Below are 23,320 nucleotides of genomic sequence, written 5' to 3'. Positions count from 1 at the left end.
TACCTTTCACTGATTCAGAAATTTTTGTCCAAGCAAAGTTCATTTTAAAAGCAGGATCGTATATATATACATATATACATATATATATGTATATATATATGCATATATATGTGTATATATATATATGTATAACTGAATGACTTTGCTGTATATCTGAAACTAACACAACATTGTAAATCAACTATACTTCAATTTGAAAAAAAAAAGGAAAAGAAAAAAACAAAAGCAGAATGAGTGTTTTATATGAACCATAATCAAAAGAAGTGCTTTAATTTTAACTGATTTACCATGATTGGTACTTGGCTAGCAAATGTCCGTAACATAACAATTTTCTTAAAGTGGAGAAGGACATAAAACACTATCTCAGGAATAAAAGACTAAGCAATAGTACTTTCTAAGGCAGACCTTATAAAAGCCATTATCAGTAGGTTAAAACACTCCTCAGAAAGAGTAAATTTAAGTTGTGAGTCCATAATTAAAGGTGATGTTTTCTTCTTGTCTGGTTGATCTTTAAGGTTATTTATGTGACATTTATTTGAGAAAATGAAATGTTTTATATAGCAAGCTAGGAATGGTAATTTCAAAGTAAATTGGGAATTTTTCTGGCTTGTGCAGTCGTTACTTTTTTTAAGATAGTTATTTTTAAAAGATATTGCATTAGTTTGTTAGGGCTGCTATAGCAAAGTTCCACAATCTGGGTAACTTAAAGGAACAGAAATGTGTTCTCTCAGTTCTAGAGGATTGAAGTCTGAGATCAAGGTGTCCACAGGGACGTACTCCAGGGGAGAAACTGCCCTATGCTCTTCTTTCAGCTTCTAGTGTTTCCGGCAATCTTTGGCATTCCTTGTCTTATGGACATTCCATGTTACATCTTAATTATGTCTACGAAGACCCTGTTCCCAAATAAAGTCACATTTGCAGATATGGGGGGTTGTGTGTGCTTAAGACGTACACATATCTTTTTGGGAGATGCAATTCAATCCACGATTTAGGGTCCCTGGCTGTTCTGGAAATTAAAATGACAAAGGATAATGGGAGAAAAGCACACAAATTTTACCGAATTTTTTCATGTACATGGCAGCCTTCACATGAGAGTGAAAACCCAAGGAAGTGACCAAAGCAGGAAGCTTTTGTACCTTTAGACAAAGAAACCAGAAATTTGTGTAGAATTGACAAGACAAAGGGGTTTGAGCTAGGGGTAGTAAGTGGTGAAGAAGTAACTAGGAGGACAGGGGTTAATTTAATGAGAGGTTTGTTTATATAGATTTCTTGGCCCCAAATTCCCTGATTCTGGTGATAAGAATTTCTCCCTTCCTCCTGGTAGAGGGAGGGTACATTTCACTTGGGAGTTTTAAGACCTGTTTCAGGGAAGAAGGGTAAGAGGGTGAAGTTAGTGTGACTTTCCTGTTTCTTCTGCCTTCTTCTCAAACTTCTTCAGCTTAAGATCTTCAATGTGCCAAGGTGCCATATTTTGTGGTAGCATGTCCTGGACCCCATCAAGATAATAATGTCCTCACCATCACTTCCATTGTAGGGCATAGTGAAATATGCTAAAAGAAAGAAATTAGAGGCATAGGACTGGGAAGGAGGAAATAAATCTGTCATTATTAATAACAGATTTTAGCAAGGTGGCTGAATACAAGATTCTATACAAGAGCAATAAGCAACTAGAAAATGTTTTTGAAAGAAGACATTGTTTTCAGTAGTATCAGAGAATATTAAATACTTAGGGAAGACATATAGGACTTCTAAAGGGAAAATTATAAAACTTTACTAAGAGACATTAAGGAAGGAAGACTCAAATTAAGTGTAGAGATAAAACATGCCCACAGAAAGGAAGAAGGATCAGTATAGTAATGGTGTCGTTTTTTCCCGAATTGCTCTGAAGTTTCAATGCAATTCCAATCAACATCTCAAAAAAATTTTTATGGAACTTAATAAGAGGGTTTTAAAGTGTATTAGTAAATAGATAGAACTGAGGAAAAATGGTTGTCCATTTGGAAAAAGATGAAATTGGATCTCTAATTTGCACCAACTCTAGGGACTTCCCTGGCAGTCCAGTGGTTAAGACTCCGAGCTTCCAATGCCGAGGGCACGGGTTCAATCCTTGGTTGGGGAACTAAAATCCCACGTCATGCAGTGTGGCAAAAAAAAAAAAAAAATCAACTCTAGATGGATTAAGAAGTTAAATCTCAAAAACAATACTTCAGAACTTTAATAGAAAATATAGGTCATCTGAGGGAAAAATGTCTTAAGACATAAAAACCACTATCCATAAAAAGAGAATGTAGATAAATCAGACTATATTAAAGACTGTATTAGACTATATTAAACCATGGTCCCATGGTTCCATAAGGCTCCATCCCAATTTGGTTAGTAATTTTAGGAATCCCATAGGCTCACTGTCATTTTCCTGATAGTGATGTGCAAAAGCAATGGACAGGGGCCTCTGTTCTAGGTCCAGCTTCACTAACCAGTGGGGCCTTAATTGATCTGATTTTCCTCTTGTAAAACAAGAGCACTGGATTCAATCATCTCCAAATTTCCTTCCAGTTCTTTTCTTTTCTTCTTTTTTTAACTGACGTGAAACATTATATTAGTTTCAGCTGTATGACATAATGATTCAATGTTTGTAAATATTGCGAAACGTTCACCCCAAGATGTCTAGTTAACATCCGTCACCATACATAGTTACAAAAATGTTTTCCTTATGATGAGTTCCTTTCAGACCTAAAATTCTGAGTCAGCAATCCCAGGCATAACCTTTTGACTTTCTTGGGTGTTGTCCTAGAGCCAGGCCACAGCTCCTGGAACCTGCCCCTGCCCTGTTTCCCCTGCCTCAGTTCCTGCTTGACGTGTGTCCCTCTGCGGCTCATACATGAGCACAGCCTCTTCTCCCAAATGCTATGGGCTTGGCTCCAGCTCTCCTGCATTTATACGTTGCCTTGTGTTACCTTTTTATGTGCATGCATTTTTATCTCCTCAGGTGTATCTTAAGTGCTTTTAAGGTTAGAGCCCTGACTTGTAAACCAAACCGGCCTTTCCAGGTCACCTGCCTATAGTGGACATTCAGTAAATGTTTCTTCATTGAAGAGTGTCTTGAGAATTTATGTACCATTGTTATGAAAGCTTTTTTTTTTGAGACAAGCTAGTAAAAATAGCATAGCTCTGGCTTGCCTGAGTTAACTTGTTTCAGTGTAAAGATACTATGCTTTCTTCCTCTATAACCCTCCTTGTGAGTTCCCCTAAAAGAACTGTCTTTATAAACGTTTTGAAAAATTTATGTTCTTATGGGAAACATTTCTCCCCAGGCATTCCATTAAACTTGTCTGTCAGGTTATTTGGTATTTTATGTTGTTTTGTCAGAGAGTTACTCAGAATTATTAGGTCGTTCCACTACTTAAAACCCTCTAGTGGGCTTCCCTGGTGGCGCAGTGGTTGAGAGTCCGCCTGCCGATGCAGGGGACACGGGTTCGTGTCCCGGTCCGGGAAGATCCCACATGCCGCGGAGCAGCTGGGCCCGTGAGCCATGGCCTCTGAGCCTGCACTCCGCAACGGGAGAGGCCACAACAGTGAGAGGCCCGTGTACCGCAAAAAAAAAAAAACAAAAAACCCCTCCAGTGCCTTCCCGTCTCACTCAGAGTTCCCAATGCCAAATGTGAATTCCTGACCATGGCCTATATGGAGCTGGCATCCTTACCACCTCTCTGATCCTGATACCTACCGCCTCCTTACTCTCTGCTCCGCGGGCCTCCTTGCTGTTCTTCAATGACATCAAACATATTCCACCTCCAGGGTTTTGTACTTCCTGTCCTCTTGGCCTGAAATACTTTTGACCCCCAAATATCAGTATGCTTTGCCTCTTCACTTCCTTCAGGATTTTCTTTATTGAGTGGCCTTCCCTGATAACCCTACCTGAAGTGGAACACACATCGCCCTTCTGTTCACTCTCAAGTCCCTCGACTCTGTTTTATTTCTTTTCATGGAACTCATCATCAACTAATATATTTCATATTCATCTACTAATTTTCTCCCCCACTACATCCATAAGCTCCACTGAAAGCAGGAACTTTGCTTGTTTATCTGCTGTAACTCTGGCACAAAGTAGCACCCAATAATTACTCGCATGTTAAATGACTATGTGCTGGAAAAAAAAAACAACAAAAAAACCCAGATCTGACTTGAAAAAATGTGGTGTTAGATCACAAATTTTAGTTTGAGTACATTACACTTATGTAATTATGTTGCTGGTACTGTTTTTTCTGCTGGCTCTGTGATACAGCATTGATCAAGTCAGTAAAAGTTGATAAAAATTTGATAAATTGAGAAGACTGATTCAAAGTTCCTAAAAATAATAACAAGATTTGTTTCATTAATTTTCTTAATATTAGCATAGTTAAAAATGAATTCTTTGTGTGGCCACTAGGTGACAGAATATACACACATACTTTGAAAATGGAAGTTTGTCTTCGGGTTTACCTTTTGGGAGCAGTGATACTAATCTCCTCTATTTGAAGAGTACTTTATAGTAGACAAAACACTTTCACAAAAACTATCTCATGAAACCCCTGTGAAATAGGGAAGACAGGTATTTGTTTGTTTGTTTACTTTTAATCCGTTTCCTTTATAAATTTTTTTATTATTTTTTATATTAAAATTTTTCTTTTTGCGGTATGTGGGCTTCTCACTGTTGTGGCCTCTCCTGTTGCGGAGCACAGGCTCCGGACGCGCAGGGTCAGCAGCCATGGCTCACGGGCACAGCCGCTCCGCGGCATGTGGGATCTTCCCGGACCGGGGCACGAACCCGTGTCCCCTGCATCGCCAGGCGGACTCTCAACCACTGCGCCACCAGGGAAGCCCTGTTTCCTTTTTCTAAATAGGAAAACTGAGGCTCAGAGTTTAAGGGATTTGCCCAAGGGAGTAAAGAGCAGGGCTAGGCCTAGAACTCATATCCTGGGCCTCCTAGTCCAGGGATATTTTCACAGTTCCACTCAAAGATGGGAAATTTGAGTCCTGGAAATTTGCTGTTGGGTCTAAACTTGCCGTGATGAAAGAGCCTGAAAATACAAATAATTTCCAGCTTTTAAAAAGTAAATGAACCATAAAAGCTTTCCAACCTTCCCCGCTCCCCCCTTTTTCTTTTTTGGCCACGCCGCACGGCTTATGGGATTTTAGTTCTCCGACCAGGGATCATATCCGGGGCTCCAGCAGTGAGAGCACTGAGTCCTAACCACTGGACCACCAGGGAATTCCCCCAACCTTCCCTTTTGACTTGGGATAGATCCTGAAATGCTTCTCTTTTTGGATCTCCCCAGACTTCAAAATACGTTTAGGGGAAAAAATAGTTTAAGTTATGAAGCTTCCACATTGTGTCAGCAGACAGTCTCGGTGGGTAGCAGGGCGCCTAGGCACATGACAACATGTGCCTGCTTCTTGGAAGTTTCTGCCTCCTAAATGGTTGAGTGGATTGGGAGGTGTTTTCTGTGAAGAGCTGGGGTGTGTGATCCCCATTAGCATCAATGGGAACTGCACATGTGTTGAGCCCTGGATGGATCTGGAAGAACACTCGTGGAATAGCAAAAAAATCACCTGCACATAAAAAGTATCACTTAAATTCATTAAATATTGCTCTTAGCTTTATCATAAGCAACCTACTGGTGTATTTTTAGCACAGATTTCTATTGACAGAAATGGGATGTAACAGTCTCCTTTACTAATTGCACCTTGCTACAGTGCCATGTGGCATATTAGAAATAACTTAGGCTTTGAGGCTAAATTCTGGGGTGCGATTCTAGTTTAGCTACTTAGTGGTTGTGTGATCTTCAGCAAGTGATTCAGCCCCTCTAAATCTCACTCCTCCTGTGTAAAATGAGTATAATAACTGCTTCACAGAGGCAGTATGGAGATGAAATGAGATAGTAATTATGAAAAAGGTTTATAAACTAAAAGCCTTGTATACAAAGTTATTGTTTTTATCAGAGAGGCAGGGAGAAAGCATGTTTTTTTGTTTGTTCGTTTTGTTTCATTGTTTTGGGGGTTTTTTTCTTTCCTTTTTTTTTTTTTTTTTAATAAAACTGGAGGTCTTGGACTTTGTCATTACTAGCTGTTGACCTTGGGTTACTTTATTCAAATTGCTTGAGCCTCCATTTTCATGTGTGTGTGTGTGTAGGGGTGGATGGTGAAATAATCAGCAACTCATTTATTGAGGACTTCCTAAGTGCCCGACACTTGTCTAAGTTCCTGACATAATAACTGACTTAATCTCTATACCTACTTCTGAAGTGGATTTGTTAAAATTGATTGATTATTAAAATCTTGGCATATCAGAGCTAGCAGAGTCTTTAACTAATGTGCTCTACCCTTTTGTTTTATTCATGAAGAAAATACACTCAGGAGATGAGGTAAAGTGCTGAGGTCACCTGGTTAGCTGTGAGGGCAGCTGAGACTAGAAAATAGCCAGTGGCTGGTTTCCAGGGCATTTCATTGTCTCAATTCCTGTAATGTCAATTCAAAGAAATGCAAAACGGAGAGTTACTCTTGTACCTTTTAGTATGGTTGGAGGGATGAGTAGCGATGAAATTGTGGGAGAGCGCAGAGTGGTAAGAGAGAATAACAGAGGTGGAGGGCTTCCTGCAGGAGAAGAGATTTGAACTGGGTGTAGAAAAGCAACTAGGATGTGGTAAACAAAAGGAGGGAATAGGTATTGCAGGAGAAAATGGCGTAATTCAAAGAGGGGAGGAAGATAAGAATATGGAAATTGCAGGCACCAAAGCTTCCCCTTAAGGAGAAGTTGCAAATGAGGGAGGATGGGTGGTAGGTGAGGACTAGAGGCCAGGGACCTGGGATACCAGGCAAGATTTGTTCTTAATCCTATAATCAATGAGAACCGTTAGTTAAGCAATTCATTCAGGTATTTGACAAAGGTTTATTGGGCATCTACCGTGCGCTGTGTTCACTTGGGCACTGGATATATAGTGCTGAACAAAAGAGGCTCTGTCCCTACCTTCGGGGGGCGTTCAATCTAGTTTGGAGAGATGGACAATAAACTGGTAAGTCAATAAAAACTGAGAAATGCCAATGGAAGTCCTGGACAGTGTGCTGCCTTAGAGAGCAGGGGAGAATGCCTCGTTACACAGGGAAGCCAGGGGCAGCCTCTCTGAGCAAGTAAAGAGGCCCACGTGCCTAGAACACTGTTAGTGTGGGGCTGGAGGACAGGCTGGGGAAGGGAGCTGGGTTGGGTAATGCGGGACTTTGTTCTAAGTGCAAAGGGAATTCTAAGTGTGCTGGAAGTTTAGTTATAGGTTAGTGATATAGTCTGACGTAAAAACTGTAAAAGCCATTCTTGGCTGCTCTATAGGGAATGAACTATGGAGGGGGGAGGAGACCAGAGTGGAAACAGGGGGACCAGTGCTGCTAGGGGGCCATGGCAGAAATTCTCAAGAAAGACAAAGGTACCTTGAGTTGGGGTCATAGCAATGAAGCAATGAAGCAATGAAGCATCGCATCTTCAAAGCAATGAAGATAGATGGGCTTGGCTGAGTGAGAAGATTTGGAGGTAGGTTCTTCAGAACTCGTTGATGAATTGGCTGTGAGGGGTAATGGAGAGTGTAATGGGTTGAATGATGACCCTCAAAAAGATACATCCATGTTTTAATCCTTGGAGCCTCAGATTGTGACTTTATTTGGAAAAAAAGGTCTTTGCAGATGTAATTAAGGATCTCCAAATGCAATCATCCTAGATTATCCACGTGGGCCATAAATGACAAGAGATTTTATAAGAGACACAGACAAAAGTGGAGAAGGCAATGTGAAGACAGTCAGAGATTATAGTGATGTGGCCACAAGGAATGTCTGGAGCCACCAGTCGCTGGACTAGGCAAGGAAGGATACTCCCCTATAGCCTCCAGAGGGAGCACAGCTCTACTGACACATTGCTTTCAGATTTCTGGCCTCCAGGGTAGTGGGAGAATACATTTCTGTTGTTTTTCAGCTACCAAGTTTGTGGTAATTTGTTAAGGCAGCCACAGGAAACTAACACAGAAAGGGAGGTGTCCAGGATGGCCCTCAGGTTTCTGGGTGTTTGGTGTTGATATTTACTGAGTTGCGGAAGTATGGGCTTGGAGGGGGTCCAGGGGGCATCAAAAGTTCTAGTTAGGTGAAATAGATAAACAACAAAGGCCTACTGTATAGCACAGGGAACTATATTCAATACCTTGTAATAACCTATAATGGAAAAGGATCTGAAAAAGAATATATATATATATATATATGTATAACTGAATCACCTTGCTGTATACCTGAAACTAACACAACTTTGTAAATCAACTAGACTTCAATTTTTTAAAAAAGACAAAAAAATAAGAAGTAGTGGCAAGGATGTAGAAAATTGGAACTCTTGTGCACGGTTGATGGGTATGTAAAATGGTGCAGCCACTACGGAAAACGGTATGGTACCTCCTCAAAAAATTAAAAATAAAATTATCATATGATCCAAAAAAAAAAGTTCTAATTTGGATGTGTTAAATTTGAAATGCTTGCGAGATGTCCAAGCAGAGATAGGTCGGTACGTAGCTGGATGGAGGAGTCCGGAGCTCAGAGGAAGGATTGGGAGGGAAGGTATAAACTCGTCAGCGTACAGATTACATTTAAACCACAGAAACTGATGCATTATTTTAGAAAGAGAGCATATTGTAGAACCTCGAAAAATTTGTGAACGGCTGCATGCAATAGTTCAGTCCATCTGTGGGAAACTCCTCAATCTTTGCCTCATGTTTTTTCTTTTCTCACCTCTACTGCCCACATGCTGCAAGAGAGGAAAATTATAGGAAGAGCATGGCTGACTGGGATGGTAGTGTAACTTCAGGGCAAAACAATGCCATTATGCCTTCCCAAATAATTTATCTGTTGACTGATGGCTGGCCTTCCATGATTAGAGATTTTTTAGGTCTTAAAATGTAAATATTCTTTTGGAGAAGTCATGTACCACCTTTTCCTTTACATCTACCTCAGTGAGAATTTGTTTATCAATCAGATGCTTTCCTCAGAGCAGGTTACCACCTGGTGGTGACAGGAGTATGAGAGAACAAAGGCATAAAGCCTGGGGCTTAAGCTGGGCCAGCTGAGTACAAACAGGCAATCAGAGAATGCAGGGACCCTGAAGCCTGGCCATGACTGCTCCACTGGTTTACCAGTGAGGGGGAAAGCAGCGAGAGAAAGATTCTCCCCTTCTCTACCTAAAACTCATGCTCAAACTTCTTTCCCTCACCCCCTGGAGTACCGCTGATGGAATCGGAGCTGACATGCCCTTCTCCAGTATGAGAAGTCAGAGAAACACCAGTGGTATACAGCAGATGGTTTTCCACAATTATAAGAAGAAATCTATGGCATGGACTTTGCAGCCTTCTGGTAAGGGCTGTTCTGAAGTTTCTCCTCTTTCCAAGGCAAGGGCTACTTTCACTGGCCTGTTGATATTATCTCCTCTTGTCTCCAAGGCTACCATCATCAGTCCAGCACCAGCCCACTGGGACTCCTGAGGTACTGCATCAGATACCCACACAAGGCCAGATTCCCTGCAGCCCCTCCACCAGCCCTGGACCTTCTTGCTAGCTCTGCTATTGGAGGGAGGGTTTCAACATGAAGCATGCTTCTCACCCTTCAGTGTCTTCCCACTAATCCTTGGATAAAAAAGCTATAAAGCTTCATCTAACTATTCTGTACTTCCGGCTTCATATCATCTCCCGCCCCTACACACTCTGCTCTCTGAGACCCAGCTGCAGGACTTTCATTCAGTTTTTCCAGCTCCATAGCTCTCTCCTTGCTCCCTGGTCTGGAATGTTCTCCCTGCCTCCACCTCCCACTCCCTTACAGGCCTTCCCTCCCCTAGCCCCTGCCCCAACACAGAATCACACATTTCATTAGGGAAACTGTCCTAACTGCTCCCTCTACCCACCATATCAAATCCCCCTATTTTCAGCCTTATAGCTCTGTATACCTTTTCTGCCTAGTCCTTTTGATAGTTGTAATTGTATATATAATAATTGTTTAAAAATATATTTGTATTTTTGTTAGTGGGCTTATTTATTTATTTATATTTTGGCTGCCTTGAGTCTTAGTTGTGGCACTCGGGATCTTCTTTGCGGCTCTCAGGCTTCTCTCTAGTTGTGGCGCGTGGGCCTAGTTGCCCCGAGGCATGTGGGATCTTAGTTTCCCGACTCCTCTGCATTGGAAGGCGGATTCTTTTGTGTGTGTGTGTGTGTGTGTGTGTGTGTGTGTGTGTGGTACGCGGGCCTCTCACCGTTGTGGCCTCTCCCGTTGCGGAGCACAGGCTCCGGACGCGCAGGCTCAGCGGCCATGGCTCACGGGCCCAGCTGCTCCGCGGCATGTGGGATCTTCCCGGACCGGGGCACGAACCTGTGTCCCCTGCATCGCCAGGCGGACTCTCAACCACTGCGCCACCAGGGAAGACCGGAAGGCGGATTCTTAACCACTGGACCACCAGGGAAGTCCTTTGGTGAGATTATTTGATTAATGTCTCTCCCTACTAGACTTAAGTCTTCACCAGGGCAGGTGGCTCGTTCATAGTGGCATCCCTAGCATCCAGCCACCTTTAGCCTGTGACAGGGTCACATTGTACGTTGGCTGAAGAGATGAAATGAATGGACATATATTGCCACTAATTACTGAGCTGCTAGATGAATTCTAAGAATTGTCAGGATGGGTCTCTTCCATGTGGCTTTTTAGGGTTTGAAAAGTGATTCGTAATGATATTGAGTCTGATTGTTTGCTCGGGGAGAATGCTCATTCCCAGACAGCAGGAAGGAGGATAATGTTTTCCATCAGTTTTCACTTATGATCATCGATTCACACCCCCGAATGAAAGGAGAGAAATTCTTGCTGGTCCCAGGAGAAATGGAGTCGCTTTTTGATAGCAACCAGCAGGACGAATTGCTCTGTGACAGTCACTTTTGAATGAAAAGAAAGCCCAGTGAAGGGCTTGCTTTTCCTCCTAGCCTCTGGAGGCCCTCCTGCCCCCCCCCCACCCCGCCCTCACACCTCAACAATGTGCAGTGGTTATTTGAGAATGCGTTTGGCCTCCCTGAAAGAAGATGATAACCAAACTCAATCACTTTAAATAAAAAGAACACAGGGGCTAAGCGTGATAAAACTACCAAAAAACATTAATTAAGGGGAAAAAAGCCAGTGACATCTCAAATGTAGTTCAAATGCTCTTTCTTTTGAATATTAAGTCTCCAATACATGGCTCTAGTCCACAGAGTGATGAAAATATGGTGTACATCTGTACATTTGTTTTCTCATGGTTTGTGTTTAATTATCCACAAAGAAAAAAGATTCACAAAATGTTTCATGTTCTTCTCTTTTAACTGCCAAAACAGGAACTTCTGAGGCTTTGACAGAATTGGTTGCAATCCCTTTGAAAGTTTTATTAATGTAGCCAGAGTATGTTTTTAATCTTTCATGTTTTGATCACTAAAATGTATTTCCTATGATTTGTTCATGCTTGTTTCTACCGTATTTTAAGTAAACAAGGAATGAGCAGTTCTTACCTTGTAAAATATATTGGGCTTTTTTTTTTTTAATGCGGAACTATGATGATTAATTAACAAACTAAATATTAAATCAGAGGATTCTTCTTTGTCTAGGACATAAAGGAAGTCTTGAGAACATTTGAGAGATTGGTATCTGCATTCATTTTAATGTAAACATCAGAGACATTCCACCGCGAACATATTTCGTTCCTCTAAAAAATTCTGTATGTGGATGCTGTATTTTCTATGTATTTGTGGTTGTAAAAAGGCAAATAAATGAAAGTGCTTATTTTTTGTCTTAATTGATATTTTTTGATACTTCAAGCGTGTGTTTTTAGTAGAGTACTTTAAAAAATAAAAGTGTGCATGAGAAAATATTGAAAACGTACTCAACAGAATCTATTATCATAATTATCTTTATTATTCATATTTTTTAAAGGTTCATTCCAGTTTCATGGATCTCATTGTTTGGGGGCGTATTTAAAGTATTTGGAGGATAAATAGCAGGCTACCTATCCATAATTGCCTGAACAGAAAAACAAGATGTCTTGTCTTCTGGATGACAAGACATCTTGTTTATCTCAAACAAAATAGAATTCTTGGGTTAACAGTCTCAAAATAGGCATAACTAAGGTAGTTTTAATGTCCTGCCCAAACAAGAAGGCATTTAGTAGAGCTACAAGTCAAAGCATTTGATTGAGATAAGATAATGCCATCTTTTTAAAACTAAAAGTTTTGTCCTTTGTTTTTGTTTTTTTTGGTCGTGCCGTGGGGCATGTGGGATCTTAGCTCCCGGACCAGGGATCCGGATCGAACCTGTGCCCCCTGCATTGGAAGTGTGGAGTCTTAACCACTGGACTGCCAGGGAAGTCCCTAAAAGTATATTTTTCAATTAGTTGTTTTGACTTTGCAGAGTCAAAGCCTCAAATCTTTGCTTCTTGTTAAAATTGCACTATAATTTGTACCTACAAAAGTTTATTTAAAAAAAAAAACAGTACTTCAACAGATCTCACCTGTGTTACTAGGTTTACAGAGACGTAGACACTCTAGCCTAACAGACCATTTAAAGATTGAAGAGAATGCCTAGAAGTGGAAGGATAACAACTCCTAAACATCAGGCAATCTGAAATAGGATTTCTGACAGCATGTCATAAAGAACCATTTTTCATCCCTCTTTTATTCACTAACTGAGCAAGTACTTAAGTGCTTCCTACATATCAGCCACTGTTCAAGGTGTTGAGGATACAGAAGTGAACTAAAGAGTTTAAAATCCAGCCTCAGGGATCTTCTATCCTGCTAGGTGGAAGTGAAATGCTTAACATTTAACCATATCTTTTCTTAATCCAATAATCAATCACATGTTATTAAAATATCCCTAGATTTCATCATGGATTAAGTTCAAGAACACCTATGAGATAAATATTATACTACAATATATTACTTTTCTTGTTTTAAAAAAATATGAAATTCATCCTGTTAGCTCACTTAAAGTTTGCCGTATAAGTGGTAACTTTCTTTATGATTGAATTTGTCTACATCTTAGAAAATTATGCTTTTCTCTGTATTTTACAAAGGAAAACCAAAATGTTTGTTACCTAACTAGTTAGTGGCAGAGCTGGTAATATATTTTGATGTTTTATCTGATACCCTTTGATCTTATTAGTCACTTTACTTTAAATTTAGAACCTTGTTAGAGTGATCTGTTCTGAACTGGAGAGTGGGAACTGACATTTATTTAGTATCTACTATGAGCCAGGTACTTGACATATGTGGAGAAGCAGGTATGATCAGACATAATTCATAATTCCTCATAAGGAGGAGACCTCTCTGAATACAAATTGATAATAGGTAGCAAGGCTGAAGTCTGGACCTTGGCCTTTAGCTTTCTACTGTGCCAAGCTAGGGCTAAATGAAAACCGTACATCTGTTTAAATTTAGATTGCCTTTTGAATCCAAAATAGGAATAATAATCAACTTTTAAATTAATGTCTAACAACAGATTCTAATGATAACTAACATTTAATAAGTGCTGTGCTAGGTGCTTTAAATGAAATGCAATGTATCATTTAATCTTCACAGCAACAATTATTATCCCACTTTTATGGATGAGGAAAGTGAGGTTTAGAGAAGTTAAGTGACCTTTGGTCACACAGTTAGTAGAGTCAGGATTCAAACTTGAGATTGTTGCACGCTAGAGGCCAGACTTCAACTGATTTCTTCAGTAAATGTCACCCAAAGGAAATGGAAAGAGGGGCCAACTGAGGGAGCACTGCTACTTCTGGGACAACATCACACATGCTGGGACAACCTCTTCCCTAGTAGGAAAATCCCCAGTAGGATGCACAGTGAGGTGGGCTGTCCCCTTCTTTCCAACCCTTAAATTCATTGATCTGACTCAAGGAGACTTAAAGAAAGGAAACTGCAGCTGGAGACAGGCTGTAGTAGATTGGGTGGGTGAAGTGAGGATCTATAATGAGTATACCTGGAAGGTAACAGAAAGGAGTAGTTCTCTGCGTGAGTCATGAGCATTTCCTAAATGCTCCAGTGAAAGAACAAAAAATGGTTTCCTCACATTTGCACAGCAAAATGGGAGTTGGCAGCAGTGTAGATGCTGGCTGAAAATATGTGTTGGGGACAGTATCTCCTTTTGGTAACTTTTCAGAGCTTTTACTCATTCATTTAAGTCAAACTTTCTGAACACCTTGTGCATAAGTGGCTGTGTGCTAGGTAAAGTGGTGGACACGTCATACTTCGCAAGAGATTGGAAGTGAAAAAAGGCAGATTGGATCTTAAGCCAAATCTAAATGAATTCAACAATCTAAATCAAAAATGAAAGAGGGAGTTTACAACGAAATTAGAATGTTTAGAGAAGAAACTTGATAATTCAAACAGAGATCTAACATAGAATTATCCAGAATAGAATAAATATCTATCTTAATTATATTGACTGAATAGACTGCACAGTCAACTTTTCACATTTGGTTGAATGAATATCATCACTGAAGGATATTACACTTATACCCTATTTAGGTAAATTAGGATGGCACAGGTGAGTTCCTGAAACTCTCATGATAGAACTTAGTAAATATTTTAAGAATATTAGAGGAAAAATTAGATTTTAATAAAGTGATTCTAGTTAACTACCACGTATAATATGGCATACCATGTCCATTCTCCTTCAAAAGGGCTCTGGATATAAACCAAAAAAGTCTTGACGATATTTCATTTCTCGGATGCCAGTTTATTACATATTAATTAATTAGTTAATGTTTGAATTTGATGCCTTCCAGATGAGATTTTGTTGTGGTTGTTAAGGCAAAATACAAACACAGACTTATTAAATCCTGCTCAATTCCCCAGTGAAGATCCCTCATTACAGAACAGTTTTCCACACAACTTCAAGTTAAGAGATTGGCATCAGATGAGATTTTTTTTTTTTGGTAGCCAAGTTTTATTGTAAAATAAAAAATCAATATAAAAATGGATCAGATGAGATTTTTTAATGCAATATTCTGGTGATTTAGGAAGATACTCTAATGTTATCAGTAATAAGGTTTCAAACTTTGGGTGTGTCACTCTTGGGAAGATATCTTCAGATGGCTCATCTCATTCTTTTTTGTGTTTCCATTGCAGAGGATGACTTTGCTTTTTTCTATCTCTTTCCCCATATTTTGTGGCTATTCCCTGTTTGGGTTGCGTACCCCCATATGTGAAGTTCAGAGAGTTTATATATATATATATATATATATATATATATATATATATATATATATATGTATATATAGAGAGAGGATTTCTTTTGGGCTTAAAAAAAAAGTTGTATTATGGAGCTTATGTAAATATTTTCCTTTTTCTCCTCCCTGATCATAAACTTGCCCTCACTCCTGGATTTGGAACATAACCAAGCTAAAAGATGAGATCATATTTGCAGTGCACACTGAGGTCTCAGCAAGAATCTTCTAATTTGAGAGGCATCAGTATTTTATGCATTCATGTGCTGAAATGCTGAAGAATGAAATCAGGAGTTTAAAAGTTATTTTCAACATCGGGACTAAACAAAGGAGATAGGGCTTTCCTTTTTTGTATTTTTTAATATTCAAAATAACATCTTCTGTTGCAAATGTATTTCTGTTTCACTTAGAAAAATTTAGTCAATAGTCATTTGCTAATGCAGGTAATGCTAATGTCTTCCTTTTACTTTATTTTTTAGTATTATGTAAGTTGCTTAGAGAATGTTAACTCTTTTGTTCTTATTTTGAAACAGGCAAAATTTTAGACTATTTTTTATCAATTGTCTGATTTGCTTTTTCATCCGGAGAAATTTTTTCCTTTCTTTTTCATGTAATTGTACATTATTACTTATTACTGGTCTTATTTGCTTTTTCAATATGGAAAGATATATTTCCCCCTTTTTCATGTAATTACACATACTATACTGCTTAGGATGTAGAACATATGAGGATAACTATTCTTTTTTTTTTTTTTTTTTGCAGATGTTTACCACATGTGGAGCTTAGCATGAAGAATAAGCATGGATCAAGAATGTCCCACTCCAATGCCCTTTTGAAACATTTTTATGTGGTTCCATGAAATAGTGCATATTTTAATAGTTGCCATGATGGCCGTGCTGAGGTCTTTGGTCTCAGACAATCCAACTCTTACTCTCTGCTCTGGGCATCTAACGTTTTTACTTGCTCATTCTACCATCTTCATTCGTCAGGAATCAGGTCTTGATTTTCTTTTGGGAATCACCTCTCCCCAGGCCATGTGGTCCTAGTGAAATGACTACAGTGTCCCACCTACTCTGAAACAAAAAGAATCTTCTCTAAGATTTGTTTCTGTAAGATTTATAGCTTCTAGGAGAGAGAGGAGTTCCTTTTCTCTGGGTTCTCAAGCTGAAAGAACCATATTTGCCTGAAGCTTATGGTCCTAGCCTCAGGTTTCATAGAAGAAGCTCTCTGCAGAATGATGCCAACACACGGAGAGAACTAGAGCTTTGTCGGCATTTAGCACCATGTGAAGCTAGATCAACCCTTAAAGTCCTCAGTTACTGGAGGCAATACATTCCCTTTTATTTAAGCTAATTTGAGTTGCATTTCTATTATTTTCAACCAAAAGATCTTTGGATATTGTTTTTCATCTAGAGGTGAGAATGATCAACTTGGTACAAGCAAAAGTAACTTGCCAACAGTTCTGAGTAGTAGAAAATACTATCAAAACCTCTTTTGGATAAGTAGTAAGTGTTTGTTGGTTTGGGATTCTAAATTTAGAAAGCTCAAATAACTAACATTTTCTTGTACCCTAGAGACGTGTTGAATAAACTAACTGATCCCAAGGATTATTCAAAGATGTAATTTCAGGGTATGTCAGAGTGTCATTATAGATTCAACTTAATCACCTACATTTTCAACATTAATAGGATTGTTCTACAGGAATTGATGCCAAGAGAGATGATCCCAAGGCTCAGTGCTAATAACGGCTACAACATATTGGCACATTCTATGTGCCAGGAAGTGTGCAAAGCCTGTCATTATTTTACATTTAATTCTCAGAAATCCTAAAAGGTGGGTGTTACTGTTCTCCTTTTACAGATAAGAAATCTTAGTGAAGTTCAGCAATGTTCTCAAGCCCAGGTATGTCTAACTTTAAAGTCCAGGGTATTAACCACTGTTTTCTCTTTAAGTTTCCAAAGTTCATAAGAATTCGCTCAATTACTGATTTTTTCAACACATTTTGGAGATACACCTGGCTCATGGTAGGTATATCTATATCTATATAGATATAATAGATAATATGTAGTAGATATCTATAAGTTTATATATATATATATATATATATATATATATATATATAATCTACAAGGAGCCAGTTATAAGAATCTTTAATTCACATGGCTTATTCCAAAACTCTTATGGATAAACCATAATTTGCCATCAACAATTCAATATCTGAATTTTTAATTCTTTCTCTTACAAGAGAAAGAGGCCCAGGCAGCCATTTAAAAAAAAAAAAAAAAAAAAAGTGAGGCAACCAATCCAGCAGACTGCTAGCAGAACGTAGTGTTGCAGCTTCTTCCAAAATTGCACAAACCTTTGGTGGTTTTGGAAGACTTGGAGGGCCTCTCTGCTGATCTAATGAGATCCAAGGGCGATCTGAGGCATAGCAGGCAGGAAGGAGGGAGTGGAGAGCCTGGCCCTGGCCCTGTCCACAACCTTCTGTCATAAGCCAAGTCCCGTGTGTGGATGTGTGCTCCTGACCTGCGTCTGGATGTGTGACAACGCCTTGTTTTCATGTTGACTTTTCACAGCTGGGAGCTGTACTGGCACCGAAAGTTTGTTTTAACTTCCCACACAGAGTCCAAAATGTAATTAATTGAGCCCTTATTTGAAGAAAAGATGTGTTTGGTGTATTTAGAGACCCCAAAAAGAGGTAAAAATAATATTTGCAAAACTGAACTAATTCAAATAGAACTATGTTTTCTAATGGAGGAGTGAAAAGAAGTAGGGATTTGGAGAGAGAACACCTAGCTTTGAGTTTCAGTTAACCACTTATTAAATATACGTCTTTGGGCAGATTGTTGTATCTCAGTTTTTCAGCCCATAAAGATGCTGGGAAGATTAAGTTAATGTTGATAGGAAAACTTCCTAGAAATCCCTTGAGTCTCAGGGAACACACACCATTCATTCATTTTGATATGCTTATTTCCATAGAATTTCATGAACAGTTAAAAAAGTCAGTTTAAAATTTAATATCTTTAAACACATTACAATGCAGAATACAATACTGTTTGCAATGTTCAATGCTATTATTTAAACAAATAGCTAAATAAAAACAGATTTAAATCCTTGTCATCTTAATCATATGAAAGATCAAGCAATTGCAAAAAATGATTAACTTGTTTTGTTCTGAGTTTTGGGCGTAGTTTCCCTTAATTACATATTTGTAGATACTGGTTCTTACTGTGCTTTCCTTTCATGCTGGAGAAAAGACTTATTTCTCTTTAGACACCACTTGTATGTGTTCCAGGTAATTAAATATTTAGATTAATGAAGAACTATTAGATATTTTTCTCAGAATTAGAACCAATAAAAATTCACCTAATGAAACTATATATGACTATCAGAAAAACAGAAAATAAGTGTTGTGATCATGTGGAGAAATTGGAAACCTTGTGCACTGTTGGTGGAAATGTAAAATGGTGCAGCTGCTGTGGAAAACAGTATAGAGGTTTCTCAAAAAATAAAAAAAATAGGATTACCATATGATCCAACAATTCCACTTCTGGGTATATATCCAAAAGAATTGAAAGCAGGATCTCAAAGAAATAGTTGCACACTCATGTTCATTGCAGTATTATTCACAATAGCCAAAAGGTGGAAACAACTCAAATGTACATGAATGAATGAATGAATAAAAAAATGTAGTACATACAATGGAATATTATTTAGTCTTAAAACAGAAGGAAATCCTGTCACATACTGCACCATGTATGGGCCAGAGGACATTATACTAAGTGAAATAAGCTAGTCACAAAAAGACAAATATTGTACGATTCCATTTTTATGAAGAATATAGAGTAGTCAGATTCATAGAAACAGAAAGTAAGATGGTGATTGTCAGAGTCTGAGGGAGAGGGAGAACTGGGGAATTGTTATTCAGTGGGTAGAGAATTTTAGTTTTGCAAGATGAAAAAGGTCTGGAGAGCTGTCACACAATAATGTGAATGTACTTAACACTATTGAACTGTAAACTTAAGCATGGTTAAGATGGTACATTTTATGCTGTTTTTTACCGCGATAAAAAAACTATATACAAATGCAGTTTAATTTGGGGGATGATTCAGAATACTTCTTTATTATCTTTTCAGGCCTGATGATAATTCATCTTCACATGGGGCCTCAGGATAAGCAGCTCAGATATTTGCTTCAGATTACAAGGCACAGAGGTGCAGGCGTCCTCAAACCTAGTGTTTGACTCAAGGGGATGGTGGTAGTGCCGCAGGGCAGAGAGTTTCTTATCAGTTTGTAAGGACTAAATCCAAGGCCATTTGTAGGGGTGGGGAACTGAATTTTGGTCCAGAACTCTTTCTCTGAAGCATGTGAGCTGGGGAAAGCATTCCAGAACCTCATGTTAGTAGATATCAGTCATCGATAAAGGAAATATTTGTTGATGAAATACATCAATGAAACGCACTGTTTAAATCAAATAAATCATGTTTGTTATTGCATATCAGAGTTTCCCTGTGTTCCATAAAACATTAGCTCTGTGGGTATTACATTTAAAAAAAGGGTGTTGGGGTCAAAAAGTTTGGAAGATATAGGGATAAAAAGAGTTAAAAATGTGATTTTTTACTCCATAACTTCTCAAAGGCTTTACTATGTTAACATTAATGTTACCATACCGACATTAACTATTAGATGTTAATATTTAACATTTGATAGGTTGACATTTATGTTAATGTATTCATTAATATCCATGTTAATATATTAACATGTTTTTCCATATCTCATATAACCAAGGAAGCAGTCCTCAGCACACCAGTGTGAGAATGCTGCCCTATATCATAAAAGTCATGATATTCTTGTCACCTGCTTTCCTTTAAGATAGTAGCTTTCTTTCATTTCTCCTGGGTTTGCTGTGAAGCCCATCTCCTTCACCATGAGCACCACTGGGGAAATATCCAGAGAGTAGGGTGGTTGCAGTTTTAGTATTCGTTGTTATGAGATACTGTAAAGCTATATGATGGTTGCAGCTTTTCTGTAACTCCAGCTGTTTTCCAAACAGAGCATTAATATTGGACAAACTTGCAAGGGTGTCAATAGAAAAGAGTGAGTCAAGACGAATACATATTGCAAGGTGAAAATGGTCAAAGTGTGTAGTTTCTTCAGTGGGATAACTTTTTTGTTTTATAAGAAAAAGCTAGCTACTGCATTAGGAAATTATAGTTGGCTTATTTTGAATTCTCATTCCAGAGATTTTAAATGTTACTGTTACTAAAATGATGATAGCTCAGAAATGGCCCATTTAACAGCTAACTGATTAGTTAAAATTGAGCTTGATATGAATGGAGTAATCTCTAGAGGGAGTATATTTTAGAATATTAAAGAAAGAAACAACTACTACAAGTATCTGCCCACAAAATCCAAATCAACTGAGCAAGAAGAGAGTCAAAGCAGTTTCTTGATATTTTGAGAGCCCTTATATGTGTTACTTTTTCAGCTGAAAACTCAGGGGTGCTACAACTACACTCAATTAATATTCTTTGTTTTATTTGTAGTCAAAGCCAGAACACACCATCAGAGGGTGGGCAGGGAAGCCTTGTGTGTAGAACTTTGATGGTGAGTCCCTGATACGTCATCTAGGTTAAGTCATTAGCATTAAAAGCATTTGATTTTGAACCTGAAAAGTGGAACCATGAATCTAAGTCATTACAAGAGACAGTGTGATTAGCAGAAAGAAGTATTGGCTGTGTATTTATTTATTTATTTTTAGTGTATAGTTTTATCTTTACCAGAGCACTTGTTCTGAAATGCTCCTTCTGAAATTACCTCTTGCCCTACTCCTTTTATTTTTTAATTTAGCAGGTATTTATTGAGCACCTACTATCTGCCAAACATTGGGTGGTGCACCGAAGATATTTGTTTTGCTACCATATTTAAGAAGTATATTTTTAAAAAATTAATTTGTTTTATTTATTATTTTTAATTTTTGGTTGCATTGGGTCTTTGTTGCTGTGCGTGAGCCTTGTCTAGTTGCGACGAGCAGGAGCTACTCTTCATTGCGGTGCGCGGCCTTCTCATTGTGGTGGCTTCTCTTGTGGTGGAGCATGGGCTCTAGGAGCGCGGACTTCAGCAGTTGTGGCACTCGGGCTCACTAGTTGTAGCTCACGGGCTCTAGAGCACAGGCTCAGTAGTTGTGGCGCACGGGCTTAGTTGCTCCGTGGCATGTGGGATCTTCCCGGACCAGGGCTCAAACCCGTGTCCCCTGCATTGGCAGGTGGTATCTTAACCACTGTACCACCAGGGAAGCCCTAAGAAGCATATTTTTATTTGCACTAAGAAAAATTAAGACAGGTTAGTCCCTATGATGCACAAAAATGAAAACAAATACATTAAGATACCAGTTTAAACATTAACAACCTATATATCAAAATTTTGGTATGATTGCTTTTTGAGAAAGTGGTTTTCAAATTCCTTTTAAGATTTGCTTTGTCTAGGAAATGAACATATATCACAGCGGAGGAAAACTGAGTGGTTAAACATATGAAACCATGTTCAATTTTACCAGAAGTCAGAGCGAAACAAATCACTCTTCAGATTAAAAAAATTGGAAAGTATCAACCATTGACAAAGATGTGGACAAGTAGCATGGCTCATTCCCTCAGTGGAAATCTAAATTAATATACTGCCTATGTAGTACACATTGATAATACCTATAAAATTTTAATTGTTTATACCCTTCAACCCAGCAATTACACTTCTAGTTATACGTTATAGAGAATTTGTCTCATGCGTGAAGTGGGAGACAGGTATAAGAATCTCTTGTTTGTTGAAACATTGTAATAATAGAAAGTAGAAACATTTTCAATGACCATCCTCAAGGAAACTTGAAACTTAAATTTAAAATGGTATAGTGGGGGTGCCCTAGTGGCACAATGGTTGAGAGTCCGCCTGCCGATGCAGGGGACGTGGGTTCGTGCCTCGGTCCGGGAAGATCCCACATGCCGCGGAGCGGCTGGGCCCGTGAGCCATGGCCGCTGAGCCTGCGCGTCCAGAGCCTGTCTGTGCTCCGCAACGGGAGAGGCCACAACAGTGAGAGACCCGCGTATCGAAAAAAGAAAAAATAAATAAATAAAATGGTATAGTGTGACAGTCCTCGCGGAGAGTCGCCGCGGTTTCTTGCTTCAACAGTGCTTGGACGGAACCTGGCGTTCGTCCCCTGCTCCGGCCGGCCGCTCAGAGCCAGCCCTCGCCACCGCCTCACGGCGCCCTCCGACCGCCCCAAGGTCCCCGCCGCCGTTACAGCGCCGAGCAGCCACCGCCACCGTTTCCCCTCAGCCGCCCGCCATGACGACCGCGTCCCCCTCGCGGGTGCGCCAGAACTACCACCAGGACTCGGAGGCCGCCATCAACCGCCAGATCAACCTGGAGCTCTACGGCTCCTACGTCTACCTGTCCATGGCGTACTATTTCGACCGCGATGATGTGGCTTTGAAGAACTTTGCCAAATACTTTCTTCACCAATCTTGTGAGGAGAGGGAACATGCTGAGAAACTGATGAAGCTGCAGAACCAACGGCGTGGCCGAATCTTCCTTCAGGATATCAGGAAACCAGACCGTGATGACTGGGAGAATGGGCTGAATGCAACGGAATGTGCGCTACACTTGGAAAAAAGTGTGAATCAGTCACTCCTGGAACTGCACAAACTGGCCACTGAGAAAAATGACCCCCATTTGTGTGACTTCATTGAGACTCGTTATCTGAATGAGCAGGTGAAATCCATTAAAGAATTGGGTGACCATGTAACCAACTTGCGCACGATGGGGCCCCCGAATCTGGCATGGCACAGTATCTTTTTGACAAGCACACCCTGGGAAATAGTGATAATGAGAGCTAAGCCTTAGGCTGGTTTCCCGTAGCCACAGGGGTGACTTCCCTGGTCACCAAGGCAGTGCATGCATGTTTGGGTTACCTTACCTTTTCTGTAAGTTGTACCAAAATATCTACAAGTCCTTTCCTTAGTACCATTCCTTCAAATAAAGTAATTTGGTACC

The 23,320-nt window shown here is 39.4% G+C and overlaps 1 pseudogene across 1 annotated transcript; it reads left to right on the top strand.

The window, feature by feature from the left end:
- The first annotated feature begins 22,509 nt into the window (after nt 1–22,509).
- LOC116762186 lies at nt 22,510–23,320 on the top strand (annotated as a pseudogene). Its single transcript, XR_004352223.1, has one exon. The product of XR_004352223.1 is annotated as a ferritin heavy chain-like (transcript).

The sequence above is a fragment of the Phocoena sinus genome, chromosome 1 (genome assembly GCF_008692025.1).
Source record: "Phocoena sinus isolate mPhoSin1 chromosome 1, mPhoSin1.pri, whole genome shotgun sequence".
Lineage (NCBI taxonomy): Eukaryota > Metazoa > Chordata > Mammalia > Artiodactyla > Phocoenidae > Phocoena > Phocoena sinus.
The sequence above is the reverse complement of the archived record's forward strand: the minus strand, read 5'-3'. Positions and strand labels throughout refer to the sequence as shown.